Source organism: Pleurodeles waltl, chromosome 8 (genome assembly GCF_031143425.1).
Source record: "Pleurodeles waltl isolate 20211129_DDA chromosome 8, aPleWal1.hap1.20221129, whole genome shotgun sequence".
Taxonomy (NCBI): Eukaryota; Metazoa; Chordata; class Amphibia; order Caudata; family Salamandridae; genus Pleurodeles; species Pleurodeles waltl.
In genome coordinates, this window is record NC_090447.1 from 188758795 (window position 1) to 188774734 (window position 15940).

Sequence of the window (15940 nt, forward strand, 5' to 3'; positions counted from 1 at the left end):
AATATTCTAAAAGAACGGTAAGCCACCTCTTAAGGAAGAATTTTTAAATAAATTTAGTGTTCTCACCTATAGTGTTTAAGAAGAGAGTTGTGGGAACTTAGAAAAGAAAATGAAAAAAAAATTGATTTCTATTTCACTCCATTCAGCTAACTATTCCAGTGACGTTTGTCAAGCAGGTGCTGTGACTTAGCTGGTTAAAGCGCCTGTCTAGTAAACAGGAGATCCTGAGTTCAAATCTCAGCAGCACCTTAATATTTTTATTCTTAAAGTACAGATCAGTTTTCTTAGATACTCTCTGATACAATTAAAAAATGAAACGTCTGAGTCATCTTACTAATAGACAGTTCATCTTAATATTAAATAAAATTCTGAGAATTTTCATGGTAACAGAAGCAAAACTTTGAATGTAAAATGAAGAGTAAATCAAATAGCAAGGTATATATGAACTAAAACCTTAGAGTTGAAGACAAATGATGTATTCCTCTACAATTATTATTTGTAAACCACTCAAAAAAGTAATCTACTTTTATAAGTACTTGTTAACTAAAATGTAGGTATTCTTGTTAAGTGATGGGGAATCCTTTTTTGTTCAACGTTTCACCACAGATAAAGAAGACTGCACTAAAGGCACTGAGGACAAGTCATCTCCACTAAGTCAGTTATTCAATATTTGTAAGATAAGTAGGTGCTATTGTTTAGTGGTCAAAGCTCCTGTCTCATAACTAGGATGTCCTGTGTTTAAATTCCAGCTACTATTTAGATTTAGTCCAAACTTTTAAAATTCAATTTCTTCAAGTAAACGTTCAATAAAGTTTAAAAACAAGAGTAGTGTTCTTTTGACTTTAGAATGCTTGATCTCCAAATGAAACAAACACTTGGTGTTTTGCAGAATTCGAAAGTAATACCCATAAATGAATAGGGGAAAAGAGAATGTCAAAGAAAAGGAAAGAGACGACAAATAAATTAAGAGTTCAATTTAACCAATTCATTTTACTCACAACACATAATTCAATCTTCTATAAGTAGGGTAAGTCACTCATTAAGGAAGTATTCTTAAATAAATTTGATCTTCTCACCTATAGAGTTTGACAACAGAGTTGTATCAACTTAGAAAATAAAATTTAAAAAAACAGATTTCTACTGCACTCCATTCTACTAGCAATTGCAGTAAACTTTGTCATGAAAGTTCTCTGGCTTAGTTACTTTGACTGCCCGTCCAATAAACAGGCGATCCTGAGTTCAAATCTCCACAACACCGTGCTCTTTTTCTTAGTTAAATAACAGATTATTTTCATTAGATGATCCTTTGATATAATGTTAAAATGAAAAATGTGAGTAACTTACTATTGAACAGTTCATCTTAATACTAAATAAAATTCCGAGTATTTTTGAGATGACAGAAGCAAGACTGTGAATGTAAAATGAAGGGTATATCAAAGAAGAAGATAAATATAAAATAAAGTGCTAGAGTTGAAGAAGAAAATTGATACAATCCTCTACAATAATAATTTGTGAGCCACTGAAAAATGTAGTCTACTTTTATGAATACTTTTTAACTAAATCTTAGGTACTCTTCTTAAGTGATGGGGAATTCTTTTTTGTTTAACGTAATAACACAGATAAAAAAAGACTCCACAGAAGGTATTGAAAAGCAATAATGACAACTAAGTCAGGTATTCAATCATTTTAAGAGTAGGAGGTGCTGTGGCTTAGTGGTTAAAGCGCCTGTCTCGTAAACAGGAAATCCTAACTTCAAATCTCAGCAGCACCCCAGTTTTGCTCCAAACTTATAGAATTGAATTTTTTCAAGTAAATATTAAATACAGTTTCAAAACAAGAGTATTGTCCTGTTCACTTTAGAATGCTTCATCTCATAATGAAAAAAACACTTGGTATTTTGCAGAATTTCAAAGCAATGCAATGAATGAATAAGGGACATGAGAATTATAACAAAGAGGAAAGAGAAGAAAATTAAATTTAGAGTTGAATTTTTTAAATGCATTTCACTCACAAGACATAATTCAATATTCTAAAAGAACGGTAAGCCACCTCTTAAGGAAGAATTTTTAAATAAATTTAGTGTTCTCACCTACAGTGTTTAAGAAGAGAGTTGTGGGAACTTAGAAAAGAAAATGAAAAAAAAATGATTTCTATTTCACTCCATTCAGCTAACTATTCCAGTGATGTTTGTCAAGCCGGTGCTGTGGCTTAGCTGGTTAAAGCTCCTGTCTAGTAAACAGGAGATTCTGAGTTCAAATCTCAGCAGCACCTTCATATTTTTATTCTTAAATTACAGATCAGTTTCCTTAGATATTCTCTGATACAATTAAAAAGTGAAAAATCTGAGTCATCTTACTAATAGACAGTTCATCTTAATATTAAATACAATTCTGAGAATTTTCATGGTAACAGAAGCAAAACTTTGAATGTAAAATGAAGAGTAAATCAAATAGCAAGGTATATATGAACTAAAACCTTAGAGTTGAAGACAACTGATGTATTCCTCTACAATTATTATTTGTAAACCACTCAAAAATGTAATCTACTTTTATAAGTACTTGTTAACTAAAATGTAGGTATTCTTGTTAAGTGATGGGAAATCCTTTTTTGTTCAACGATTCACCACAGATAAAGAAGACTGCACTAAAGGCACTGAGGGCAAGTCATCTCCACTAAGTCAGTTATTCAATATTTGTAAGATAAGTAGGTGCTGTTGTTTAGTGGTCAAAGCTCCTGTCTCATAACTAGGATGTCCTGTGTTTAAATTCCAGCAACAATTTAGATTTAGTCCAAACTTTTAAAATTCAATTTCTTCAAGTAAACGTTCAATAAAGTTTAAAAACAAGAGTAGTGTTCTGTTGACTTTAGAATGCTTGATCTCCAAATGAAACAAACACTTGGTGTTTTGCAGAATTCGAAAGTAATACCATAAATGAATAGGGGAAAAGAGAATGTCAAAGAAAAGGAAAGAGACGACAAATAAATTAAGAGTTCAATTTAACCAATGCATTTTACTCACAACACATAATTCAATCTTCTATAAGTAGGGTAAGTCACGCATTAAGGAAGTATTCTTAAATAAATTTGATCTTCTCACCTATAGAGTTTGACAACAGAGTTGTATCAACTTAGAAAATAAAATAAAAAAAACAGATTTCTACTGCACTCCATTCTACTAGCAATTGCAGTAAACTTTGCCATGAAAGTTCTCTGGCTTAGTTGCTTTGACTGCCCGTCTAATAAACAGGAGATCCTGAGTTCAAATCTCCACTACACCGTTTTCTTTTTCATAGTTAAATAACAGATTATTTTCATTAGATGATCCTTTGATATAATGTTAAAATGAAAAATTTGAGTAACTTACTATTGAACAGTTCATCTTAATACTAAATAAAATTCAGAGTATTTTCGAGATGACAGAAGCAAGACTGTGAATGTAAAATGAAGGGTATATCAAAGAGGAAGATGAATATAAAATAAAGTGCTAGAGTTGAAGAAGAAAAGTGATACAATCCTCTACAATAATAATTTGTGAGCCACTGAAAAATGTAGTCTACTTTTATGAATACTTTTTAACTAAATCTTAGGTACTCTTCTTAAGTGATGGGGAATTCTTTTATGTTTAACGTAATAACACAGATAAAAGAAGACTCGACAGGAGGTATTGAAAAGCAATAATGGCAACTAAGTCAGTTATTCAATCATTTTAAGAATAATAGGTGCTGTGGCTTAGTGGTTAAAGCACCTGTCTCGTAAACAGGAAATCCTGAGTTCAAATCTCAGCAGCACCTCAGTTTTGCTCCAAACTTATAGAATTGAATTTTTTCAAGTAAATATTAAATACAGTTTCAAAACAAGAGTAGTGTCCTGTTCAATTTTGAATGCTTCATCTCATAATGAAAAAAGCACATGGTATTTTGCAGAATTTCAAAGCAATGCAATGAATGAATAAGGGAAATGAGAATTATAACAAAGAGGAAAGAGAAGAAAATTCAATTTAGAGTTGAATTTTTGTAATGCATTTCACTCACAAGACATAATTCAATATTCTAAAAGAACGGTAAGCCACCTCTTAAGGAAGAATTTTTAAACACATTTAGTGTTCTCACCTATAGTGTTTAAGAAGAGAGTTGTGGGAACTTAGAAAAGAAAATGAAAAAAAAAATGATTTCTATTTCACTCCATTCAGCTAACTATTCCAGGATGTTTGTCAAGCAGGTGCTGTGGCTTAGCTGGTTAAAGCGCCTGTCTAGTAAACAAGAGATCCTGCGTTCAAATCTCAGCAGCACCTTGATATTTTTATTCTTAAATTACAGATCAGTTTCCTTAGATACTCTGATACAATTAAAAAATGAAATATCTGAGTCATCTTACTAATAGACAGTTCATCTTAATATTAAATAAAATTCAGAGAATTTTCATGGTAACAGAAGCAAAACTTTGAATGTAAAATGAAGAGTAAATCAAATAGCAAGGTATATATGAACTAAAACCTTAGAGTTGAAGACAACTGATGTATTCCTCTACAATTATTATTTGTAAACCACTCAAAAATGTAATCTACTTTTATGAGTACTTGTTAACTAAAATGTAGGTATTCTTGTTAAGTGATGGGGAATCCTTTTTTGTTCAACGTTTCACCACAGATAAAGAAGACTGCACTAAAGGCACTGAGGACAAGTCATCTCCACTAAGTCAGTTATTCAATATTTGTAAGATAAGTAGGTGCTGTTGTTTAGTGGTCAAAGCTCCTGCCTCATAACTAGGATGTCCTGTGTTTAAATTCCAGCAACAATTTAGATTTAGTCCAAACATTTAAAATTCAATTTCTTCAAGTAAACCTTCAATAAAGTTTAAAAACAAGAGTAGTGTTCTGTTGACTTTAGAATGCTTGATCTCCAAATGAAACAAACACTTGGTGTTTTGCAGAATTCGAAAATAATACCATAAATGAATAGGGGAAAAGAGAATGTCAAAGAAAAGGAAAGAGACGACAAATAAATTAAGAGTTCAATTTAACCAATGCATTTTACTCACAACACATAATTCAATCTTCTATAAGTAGGGTAAGTCACGCATTAAGGAAGTATTCTTAAATAAATTTGATCTTCTCACCTATAGAGTTTGACAACAGAGTTGTATCAACTTAGAAAATATAATTAAAAAAAACAGATTTCTACTGCACTCCATTCTACAAGCAATTGCAGTAAACTTTGTCATGAAAGTTCTCTGGCTTAGTTGCTTTGACTGCCCGTCTAATAAAAAGGAGATCCTGAGTTCAAATCTCCACAACACCGTGTTCTTTATCATAGTTAAATAACAGATTATTTTCATTAGATGATCCTTTGATATAATGTTAAAATGAAAAATTTGAGTAACTTACTATTGAACAGTTCATCTTAATAGTAAATAAAATTCAGAGTATTTTCGAGATAACAGAAGCAAGACTGTGAATGTAAAATGAAGGGTATATCAAAGAGGAAGAAAATTGTAAAATAAAGTGCTAGAGTTGAAGAAGAAAAGTGATACAATCCTCTACGATAATAATTTGTGAGCCACTAAAAAATGTAGTCTACTTTTATGAATACTTTTTAACTAAATCTTAGGTACTCTTCTTAAGTGATGGGGAATTCTTTTATCTTTAACGTAATAACACAGATAAAAAAAGACTCCACAGAAGGTATTGAAAAGCAATAATGGCAACTAAGTCAGTTATTCAATCACTTTAGGAGTAAGAGGTGCTGTTGCTTAGTGGTTAAAGTGCCTGTCTCGTAAACAGGAAATCCTGAGTTCAAATCTCAGCAGCACCTCAGTTTTGCTCCAAACTTATAGAATTGAATTATTTCAAGTAAATATTAAATACAGTTTCAAAACAAGAGTAGTGTCCTGTTCAATTTTGAATGCTTCATCTCATAATGAAAAAAGCACATGGTATTTTGCAGAATTTCAAAGCAATGCAATGAATGAATAAGGGAAATGAGAATTATAACAAATAGGAAAGAGAAGAAAATTCAATTTAGAGTGGAATTTTTGTAATGCATTTCACTCACAAGACATAATTCAATATTCTAAAAAAACGGTAAGCCACCTCTTAAGGAAGAATTTTTAAATAAATTTAGTGTTCTCACCTATAGTGTTTAAGAAGAGAGTTGTGAGAACTTAGAAAAGAAAAAGAAAAAAAAATGATTTCTATTTCACTCCATTCAGCTAACTATTCCAGTAACATTTGTCAAGCAGGTGCTGTGGCTTAGCTGGTTAAAGCACCTGTCTAATAAACAGGAGATCCTGAGTTCAAATCTCAGCAGCACCTTGATCTTTATAATCTTATATTACAGATCAGTTTCCTTAGATACTCTCTGATACAATTAAAAAATGAAAATCTGAGTCATCTTACTAATAGACAGTTCATCTTAATATTAAATAAAATTCAGAGAATTGTCATGGTAACAGAAGCAAAACTTTGAATGTAAAATGAAGAATAAATCAAATAGGAAGGTATATATGAACTAAAACCTTAGAGTTGAAGACAACTGATGTATTCCTCTACAATTATTATTTGTAAACCACTCAAAAATGTAATCTACTTTTATAAGTACTTGTTAACTAAAATGTAGGTATTCTTGTTAAGTGATGGGGAATCCTTTTTTGTTCAACGTTTCACCACAGATAAAGAAGACTGCACTAAAGGCACTGAGGACAAGTCATCTCCACTAAGTCAGTTATTCAATATTTGTAAGATAAGTAGGTGCTGTTGTTTAGTGGTCAAAGCTCCTGTCTCATAACTAGGATATCCTGTGTTTAAATTCCAGCAACAATTTAGATTTAGTCCAAACTTTTAAAATTCAATTTCTTCAAGTAAACGTTCAATAAAGTTTAAAAACAAGAGTAGTGTTCTGTTGACTTTAGAATGCTTGATCTCCAAATGAAACAAACACTTGGTGTTTTGCAGAATTCAAAAGTAATAACATAAATGAATAGGGGAAAAGAGAATGTCAAAGAAAAGGAAAGAGACGACAAATAAATTAAGAGTTCAATTTAACCAATGCATTTTACTCAAAACACATAATTCAATCTTCTATAAGTAGGGTAAGTCACTCATTAAGGAAGTATTCTTAAATAAATTTGATCTTCTCACCTATAGAGTTTGACAACAGAGTTGTATCAACTTAGAAAAAAAAAAAAAAAAGAATTCTACTGCACTCCATTCTACTAGCAATTGCAGAAAACTTTGTCATGAAAGTTCTCTGGCTTAGTTGCTTTGACTGCCCGTCTAATAAACAGGAGATCCTGATTTCTAATCTCCACAACACCATCCTCTTTTGCATAGTTAAATAACAGATTATTTTCATTAGATGATCCTTTGATATAATGTTAAAATGACAAATTTGACTAACTTACTATTGAACAGTTCATCTTAATACTAAATAAAATTCCGAGTATTTTCGAGATGACAGAAGCAAGACTGTGAATGTAAAATGAAGGGTGTATCAAAGAGGAAGATAAATATAAAATAAAGTGCTAGAGTTGAAGAAGAAAAGTGATACAATCCTCTACAATAATAATTTGTGAGCCACTGAAAAATGTAGTCTACTTTTATGAATACTTTTTAACTAAATCTTAGGTACTCTTCTTAAGTGATGGGGAATTCTTTTATGTTTAACGTAATAACACAGATAAAAAAAGACTCCACAGAAGGTATTGAAAAGCAATAATGACAACTAAGTCAGTTATTCAATCATTTTAAGAGTAGGAGGTGCTGTGGCTTAGTGGTTAAAGCGCCTGTCTCGTAAACAGGAAATCCTAACTTCAAATCTCAGCAGCACCCCAGTTTTGCTCCAAACTTATAGAATTGAATTTTTTCAAGTAAATATTAAATACAGTTTCAAAACAAGAGTATTGTCCTGTTCACTTTAGAATGCTTCATCTCATAATGAAAAAAACACTTGGTATTTTGCAGAATTTCAAAGCAATGCAATGAATGAATAAGGGAAATGAGAATTATAACAAAGAGCAAAGAGAAGAAAATTAAATTTAGAGTTGAATTTTTGTAATGCATTTCACTCACAAGACATAATTCAATATTCTAAAAGAACGGTAAGCCACCTCTTAAGGAAGAATTTTGAAATAAGTTTAGTGTTCTCACCTATAGTGTTTAAGAAGAGAGTTGTGGGAACTTAGAAAAGAAAATGAAAAAAAAATGATTTCTATTTCACTCCATTCAGCTAACTATTCCAGTGATGTTTGTCAAGCAGGATGCTGTTGCTTAGCTGATTAAAGCACCTGTCTAGTAAACAGGAGATCCTGAGTTCAAATCTCAGCAGCACCTTGATATTTTTATTCTTATATTACAGATCAGTTTCCTTAGATACTCTCGGATACAATTAAAAAATGAAAATCTGAGTCATCTTACTAATAGACAGTTCATCTTAATATTAAATAAAATTCAGAGAATTGTCATGGTAACAGAAGCAAAACTTTGAATGTAAAATGAAGAATAAATCAAATAGGAAGGTATATATGAACTAAAACCTTAGAGTTGAAGACAACTGATGTATTCCTCTACAATTATTATTTGTAAACCACTCAAAAATGTAATCCACTTTTATAAGTACTTGTTAACTAAAATGTAGGTATTCTTGTTAAGTGATGGGGAATCCTTTTTTGTTCAACGTTTCACCACAGATAAAGAAGACTGCACTAAAGGCACTGAGGACAAGTCATCTCCACTAAGTCAGTTATTCAATATTTGTAAGATAAGTAGGTGCTGTTGTTTAGTGGTCAAAGCTCCTGTCTCATAACTAGGATATCCTGTGTTTAAATTCCAGCAACAATTTAGATTTAGTCCAAACTTTTAAAATTCAATTTCTTCAAGTAAACGTTCAATAAAGTTTACAAACAAGAGTAGTGTTCTGTTGACTTTAGAATGCTTGATCTCCAAATGAAACAAACACTTGGTGTTTTGCAGAATTCGAAAGTAATAACATAAATGAATAGGGGAAAAGAGAATGTCAAAGAAAAGGAAAGAGACAACAAATAAATTAAGAGTTCAATTTAACCAATGCATTTTACTCAAAACACATAATTCAATCTTCTATAAGTAGGGTAAGTCACTCATTAAGGAAGTATTCTTAAATAAATTTGATCTTCTCACCTATAGAGTTTGACAACAGAGTTGTATCAACTTAGAAACAAAAAAAAAAAATTCTACTGCACTCCATTCTACTAGCAATTGCAGTAAACTTTGTCATGAAAGTTCTCTGGCTTAGTTGCTTTGACTGCCCGTCTAATAAACAGGAGATCCTGAATTCAAATCTCCACAACACCATGCTCTTTAACATAGTTAAATAACAGATTATTTTCATTAGATGATCCTTTGATATAATGTTAAAATGACAAATTTGACTAACTTACTATTGAACAGTTCATCTTAATACTAAATAAAATTCCGAGTATTTTCGAGATGACAGAAGCAAGACTGTGAATGTAAAATGAAGGGTATATCAAAGAGGAAGATAAATATAAAAGAAAGTGCTAGAGTTGAAGAAGAAAAGTGATACAATCCTCTACAATAATAATTTGTGAGCCACTGAAAAATGTAGTCTACTTTTATGAATACTTTTTAACTAAATCTTAGGTACTCTTCTTAAGTGATGGGGAATTCTTTTATGTTTAACGTAATAACACAGATAAAAATAGACTCCACAGAAGGTATTGAAAAGCAATAATGGTAACTAAGTCAGTTATTCAATCATTTTAAGAGTAAGAGGTGCTGTGGCTTAGTGGTTAAAGTGCCTATCTTGTAAACAGGAAATCCTGAGTTCAAATCTCAGCAGCACCTTGATATTTTTATTCTTAAATTACAGATCTGTTTCCTTAGATACTCTCTGATACAATTAAAACATGAAAGATCTGAGTCATCTTACTAATAGACAGTTCATCTTAATATTAAATAAAATTCAGAGAATTTTCATGGTAACAGAAGCAAAACTTTGAATGTAAAATGAAGAGTAAATCAAATAGCAAGGTATATATGAACTAAAACCTTAGAGTTGAAGACAACTGATGTTTTCCTCTACAATTATTATGTGTAAACCACTCAAAAATGTAATCTACTTTTATGAGTACTTGTTAACTAAAATGTAGGTATTCTTGTTAAGTGATGGGGAATCCTTTTTTGTTCAACGTTTCACCACAGATAAAGAAGACTGCACTAAAGGCACTGAGCACAAGTCATCTCCACTAAGTCAGTTATTCAATATTTGTAAGATAAGTAGGTGCTGTTGTTTAGTGGTCAAAGCTCCTGTCTCATAACTAGAATGTCCTGTGTTTAAATTCCAGCAACAATTTAGATTTAGTCCAAACTTTTAAAATTCAATTTCTTCAAATAAACGTTCAATAAAGTTTAAAAACAAGAGTAGTGTTCTGTTGACTTTAGAATGCTTGATCTCCAAATGAAACAAACACTTGGTGTTTTGCAGAATTCGAAAATAATACCATAAATGAATAGGGGAAAAGAGAATGTCAAAGAAAAGGAAAGAGACGACAAATAAATTAAGAGTTCAATTTAACCAATGCATTTTACTCACAACACATAATTCAATATTCTATAAGTAGGGTAAGTCACGCATTAAGGAAGTATTCTTAAATAAATTTGATATTCTCACCTATAGAGTTTGACAACAGAGTTGTATCAACTTAGAAAAGAAAATAAAAAAAAACAGATTTCTACTGCACTCCATTCTACTAGCAATTGCAGCAAATTTTGTCATGAAAGTGCTCTGGCTTAGTTACTTTGACTGCCCGTCTAATAAACAGGAGATCCTGAGTTCAAATCTCCACAACACCGTGCTCTTTTTCATAGTTAAATAAAAGATGATTTTCATTAGATGATCCTTTGATATAATGATAAAATGAAAAATTTTAGTAACTTACTATTGAACAGTTCATCTTATTACTAAATAAAATTCCGAGTATTCTCGAGATGACAGAAGCAAGACTGTGAATGTAAAATGAAGGGTATATCAAAGAGGAAGATAAATATAAAATAAAGTGCTAGAGTTGAAGAAGAAAAGTGATACAATCCTCTACAATAATAATTTGTGAGCCACTGAAAAATGTAGTCGACTTTTATGAATACTTTTTACCTAAATCTTAGGTACTCTTCTTAAGTGATGGGGAATTCTTTTATGTTTAACGTAATAACACAGATAAAAAAAGACTCCACAGAAGGTATTAAAAAGCAATAATGGCAACTAAGTCAGTTATTCAATCATTGTAGGAGTAAGTGGTGCTGTTGCTTAGTGGTTAAAGCGCCTGTCTCGTAAACAGAAAATCCTGAGTTCAAATCTCAGCAGCACCTCAGTTTTGCTCCAAACTTATAGAATCGAATTTTTTCAAGTAAATATTAAATACAGTTTCAAAACAAGAGTAGTGTCCTGTTCAATTTTGAATGCTTCATCTCATAATGAAAAAAGCACATGGTATTTTGCAGAATTTCAAAGCAATGCAATGAATGAATAAGGGAAATGAGAATTATAACAAATAGGAAAGAGAAGAAAATTCAATTTAGAGTGCAATTTTTGTAATGCATTTCACTCACAAGACATAATTCAATATTTAAAAAAAACGGTAAGCCACCCTCTTAAGGAAGAATTTTTAAATAAATTTAGTGTTCTCACCTATAGTGTTTAAGAAGAGAGTTGTGAAAACTTAGAAAAGAAAATGAAAAAAAAATGATTTCTATTTCACTCCATTCAGCTAACTATTCCAGTGATGTTTGTCAAGCAGGTGCTGTGGCTTAGCTGGTTAAAGCACCTGTCTAGTAAACAGGAGATCCTGAGTTCAAATCTCAGCAGCACCTTGATATTTTTATTCTTATATTACAGATCAGTTTCCTTAGATACTCTCTGATACAATTAAAAAATTAAAATCTGAGTAATCTTACTAATAGACAGTTCATCTTAATATTAAATAAAATTCAGAGAATTGTCATGGTAACAGAAGCAAAACTTTGAATGTAAAATGAAGAATAAATCAAATAGGAAGGTATATATGAACTAAAACCTTAGAGTTGAAGACAACTGATGTATTCCTCTACAATTATTATTTGTAAACCACTCAAAAATGTAATCTACTTTTATAAGTACTTGTTAACTAAAATGTAGGTATTCTTGTTAAGTGATGGGGAATCCTTTTTTGTTCAACGTTTCACCACAGATAAAGAAGACTGCACTAAAGGCACTGAGGACAAGTCCTGTCCACTAAGTCAGTTATTCAATATTTGTAAGATAAGTAGGTGCTGTTGTTTAGTGGTCAAAGCTCCTGTCTCATAACTAGGATATCCTGTGTTTAAATTCCAGCAACAATTTAGATTTAGTCCAAACTTTTAAAATTCAATTTCTTCAAGTAAACGTTCAATAAAGTTTAAAAACAAGAGTAGTGTTCTGTTGACTTTAGAATGCTTGATCTCTAAATGAAACAAACACTTGGTGTTTTGCAGAATTCGAAAGTAATAACATAAATGAATAGGGGAAAAGAGAATGTCAAAGAAAAGGAAAGAGACGACAAATAAATTAAGAGTTCAATTTAACCAATGCATTTTACTCAAAACACATAATTCAATCTTCTATAAGTAGGGTAAGTCACTCATTAAGGAAGTATTCTTAAATAAATGTGATCTTCTCACCTATAGAGTTTGACAACAGAGTTGTATCAACTTAGAAAAAAAAAAAAATTCTACTGCACTCCATTCTACTAGCAATTGCAGTAAACTTTGTCATGAAAGTTCTCTGGCTTGGTTGCTTTGACTGCCCGTCTAATAAACAGGAGGTCCTGAATTCAAATCTCCACAACACCATGCTCTTTAACATAGTTAAATAACAGATTATTTTCATTATATGATCCTTTGATATAATGTTAAAATGACAAATTTGACTAACTTACTATTGAACAGTTCATCTTAATACTAAATAAAATTCCGAGTATTTTCGAGATGACAGAAGCAAGACTGTGAATGTAAAATGAAGGGTATATCAAAGAGGAAGATAAATATAAAAGAAAGTGCTAGAGTTGAAGAAGAAAAGTGATACAATCCTCTACAATAATAATTTGTGAGCCACTGAAAAATGTAGTCTACTTTTTTGAATACTTTTTAACTAAATCTTAGGTACTCTTCTTAAGTGATGGGGAATTATTTTATGTTTAACGTAATAATACAGATAAAAAAAGACTCCACAAAAGGTATTGAAAAGCAATAATGGCAACTAAGTCAGTTATTCAATCACTTTAGGAGTAAGAGGTGCTGTTGCTTAGTGGTTAAAGCACCTGTCTCGTAAACAGGAAATCTTGACTTCAAATCTCAGCAGCACCTCAGTTTTGCTCCAAACTTATAGAATTTAATTTTTTCAAGTAAATATTAAATACAGTTTCAAAACAAGAGTAGTGTCCTGTTCAACTTAGAATGCTTCATCTCATAATGAAAAAAGCACTTGGTATTTTGCAGAATTTCAAAGCAATGCAATGAATGAATAAGGGAAATGAGAACTATAACAAAGAAGAAAGAGAAGAAAATTCAATTTAGAGTTGAATTTTTGTAATGCATTTCACTCACAAGACATAATTCAATATTCTAAAAGAACGGTAAGCCACCTCTTAAGGAAGAATTTTTAAACACATTTAGTGTTCTCACCTATAGTGTTTAAGAAGAGAGTTGTGGGAACTTAGAAAAGAAAATGAAAAAAAAATGATTTCTATTTCACTCCATTCAGCTAACTATTCCAGGGATGTTTGTCAAGCAGGTTCTGTGGCTTAGCTGGTTAAAGCGCCTGTCTAGTAAACAGGAGATCCTGAGTTCAAATCTCAGCAGCACCTTGATATTTTTATTCTTAAATTACAGATCAGTTTCCTTAGATACTCTCTGATACAATTAAAAAATGAAAGATCTGAGTCATCTTACTAATAGACAGTTCATCTTAATATTAAATAAAATTCAGAGAATTTTCATGGTAACAGAAGCAAAACTTTGAATGTAAAATGAAGAGTAAATCAAATAGCAAGGTATATATGAACTAAAACCTTAGAGTTGAAGACAACTGATGTATTCCTCTACAATTATTATTTGTAAACCACTCAAAAATGTAATCTACTTTTATGAGTACTTGTTAACTAAAATGTAGGTATTCTTGTTAAGTGATGGGGAATCCTTTTTTGTTCAACGTTTCACCACAGATAAAGAAGACTGCACTAAAGGCACTGAGGACAAGTCATCTCCAGTAAGTCAGTTATTCAATATTTGTAAGATAAGTAGGTGCTGTTGTTTAGTGGTCAAAGCTCCTGTCTCATAACTAGGATGTCCTGTGTTTAAATTCCAGCAACAATTTAGATTTAGTCCAAACATTTAAAATTCAATTTCTTCAAGTAAACCTTCAATAAAGTTTAAAAACAAGAGTAGTGTTCTGTTGACTTTAGAATGCTTGATCTCCAAATGAAACAAACACTTGGTGTTTTGCAGAATTCGAAAGTAATACCATAAATGAATAGGGGAAAAGAGAATGTCAAAGAAAAGGAAAGAGACGACAAATAAATTAAGAGTTCAATTTAACCAATGCATTTTACTCACAACACATAATTCAATCTTCTATAAGTAGGGTAAGTCACGCATTAAGGAAGTATTCTTAAATAAATTTGATCTTCTCACCTATAGAGTTTGACAACAGAGTTGTATCAACTTAGAAAATATAATTTAAAAAAAACAGATTTCTACTGCACTCCATTCTACTAGCAATTGCAGTAAACTTTGTCATGAAAGTTCTCTGGCTTAGTTGCTTTGACTGCCCGTCTAATAAAAAGGAGATCCTGAGTTCAAATCTCCACAACACCGTGTTCTTTATCATAGTTAAATAACAGATTATTTTCATTAGATGATCCTTTGATATAATGTTAAAATGAAAAATTTGAGTAACTTACTATTGAACAGTTCATCTTAATACTAAATAAAATTCAGAGTATTTTCGAGATGACAGAAGCAAGACTGTGAATGTAAAATGAAGGGTATATCAAAGAGGAAGATAAATGTAAAATAAAGTGCTAGAGTTGAAGAAGAAAAGTGATACAATCCTCTACAATAATAATTTGTGAGCCACTAAAAAATGTAGTCTACTTTTATGAATACTTTTAAACTAAATCTTAGGTACTCTTCTTAAGTGATGGGGAATTCTTTTACGTTTAACGTAATAACACAGATAAAAAAAGACTCCACAGAAGGTATTGAAAAGCAATAATGGCAACTAAGTCAGTTATTCAATCACTTTAGGTTTAAGAGGTGCTGTTGCTTAGTGGTTAAAGCGCCTGTCTCGTAAACAGGAAATCCTGAGTTTAAATCTCAGCAGCACCTCAGTTTTGCTCCAAACTTATAGAATTGAATTATTTCAAGTAAATATTAAATACAGTTTCAAAACAAGAGTAGTGTCCTGTTCAATTTTGAATGCTTCATCTCATAATGAAAAAAGCACATGGTATTTTGCAGAATTTCAAAGCAATGCAATGAATGAATAAGGGAAATGAGAATTATAACAAATAGGAAAGAGAAGAAAATTCAATTTAGAGTGGAATTTTTGTAATGCATTTCACTCACAAGACATAATTCAATATTCTAAAAAAACGGTAAGCCACCTCTTAAGGAAGAATTTTTAAATAAATTTAGTGTTCTCACCTATAGTGTTTAAGAAGAGAGTTGTGAGAACTTAGAAAAGAAAATGAAAAAAAAAAGATTTCTATTTCACTCCATTCAGCTAACTATTCCAGTGACGTTTGTCAAGCAGGTGCTGTGGCTTAGCTGGTTAAAGCACCTGTCTAGTAAACAGGAGATCCTGAGTTCAAATCTCAGCAGCACCTTGATATTTATAATCTTATATTACAGATCAGATTCCTTAGATACTCTCTG

At 31.2% G+C, this 15940-nt stretch overlaps 12 non-coding genes across 12 annotated transcripts; all 12 read left to right on the plus strand.

The window, feature by feature from the left end:
• The first annotated feature begins 175 nt into the window (after positions 1–175).
• Positions 176–249, plus strand: TRNAT-AGU (transfer RNA threonine (anticodon AGU)). The gene has a single exon. It is a non-coding gene; the product is annotated as a tRNA-Thr (tRNA).
• Positions 250–2197: 1948 nt separating this feature from the next.
• Positions 2198–2271, plus strand: TRNAT-AGU (transfer RNA threonine (anticodon AGU)). The gene has a single exon. It is a non-coding gene; the product is annotated as a tRNA-Thr (tRNA).
• Positions 2272–3718: 1447 nt separating this feature from the next.
• Positions 3719–3791, plus strand: TRNAT-CGU (transfer RNA threonine (anticodon CGU)). The gene has a single exon. It is a non-coding gene; the product is annotated as a tRNA-Thr (tRNA).
• Positions 3792–4217: 426 nt separating this feature from the next.
• TRNAT-AGU (transfer RNA threonine (anticodon AGU)) lies at positions 4218–4291 on the plus strand. The gene has a single exon. It is a non-coding gene; the product is annotated as a tRNA-Thr (tRNA).
• A 1446-nt stretch (positions 4292–5737) lies between these two features.
• Positions 5738–5810, plus strand: TRNAT-CGU (transfer RNA threonine (anticodon CGU)). Its single transcript has one exon. It is a non-coding gene; the product is annotated as a tRNA-Thr (tRNA).
• A 426-nt stretch (positions 5811–6236) lies between these two features.
• On the plus strand, positions 6237–6310 carry TRNAI-AAU (transfer RNA isoleucine (anticodon AAU)). Its single transcript has one exon. It is a non-coding gene; the product is annotated as a tRNA-Ile (tRNA).
• Positions 6311–9765: 3455 nt separating this feature from the next.
• Positions 9766–9838, plus strand: TRNAT-UGU (transfer RNA threonine (anticodon UGU)). The gene has a single exon. It is a non-coding gene; the product is annotated as a tRNA-Thr (tRNA).
• Positions 9839–11286: 1448 nt separating this feature from the next.
• On the plus strand, positions 11287–11359 carry TRNAT-CGU (transfer RNA threonine (anticodon CGU)). Its single transcript has one exon. It is a non-coding gene; the product is annotated as a tRNA-Thr (tRNA).
• A 427-nt stretch (positions 11360–11786) lies between these two features.
• TRNAT-AGU (transfer RNA threonine (anticodon AGU)) lies at positions 11787–11860 on the plus strand. Its single transcript has one exon. It is a non-coding gene; the product is annotated as a tRNA-Thr (tRNA).
• A 1935-nt stretch (positions 11861–13795) lies between these two features.
• Positions 13796–13869, plus strand: TRNAT-AGU (transfer RNA threonine (anticodon AGU)). The gene has a single exon. It is a non-coding gene; the product is annotated as a tRNA-Thr (tRNA).
• Positions 13870–15318: 1449 nt separating this feature from the next.
• On the plus strand, positions 15319–15391 carry TRNAT-CGU (transfer RNA threonine (anticodon CGU)). The gene has a single exon. It is a non-coding gene; the product is annotated as a tRNA-Thr (tRNA).
• Positions 15392–15817: 426 nt separating this feature from the next.
• On the plus strand, positions 15818–15891 carry TRNAT-AGU (transfer RNA threonine (anticodon AGU)). Its single transcript has one exon. It is a non-coding gene; the product is annotated as a tRNA-Thr (tRNA).
• Positions 15892–15940: the final 49 nt, after the last annotated feature.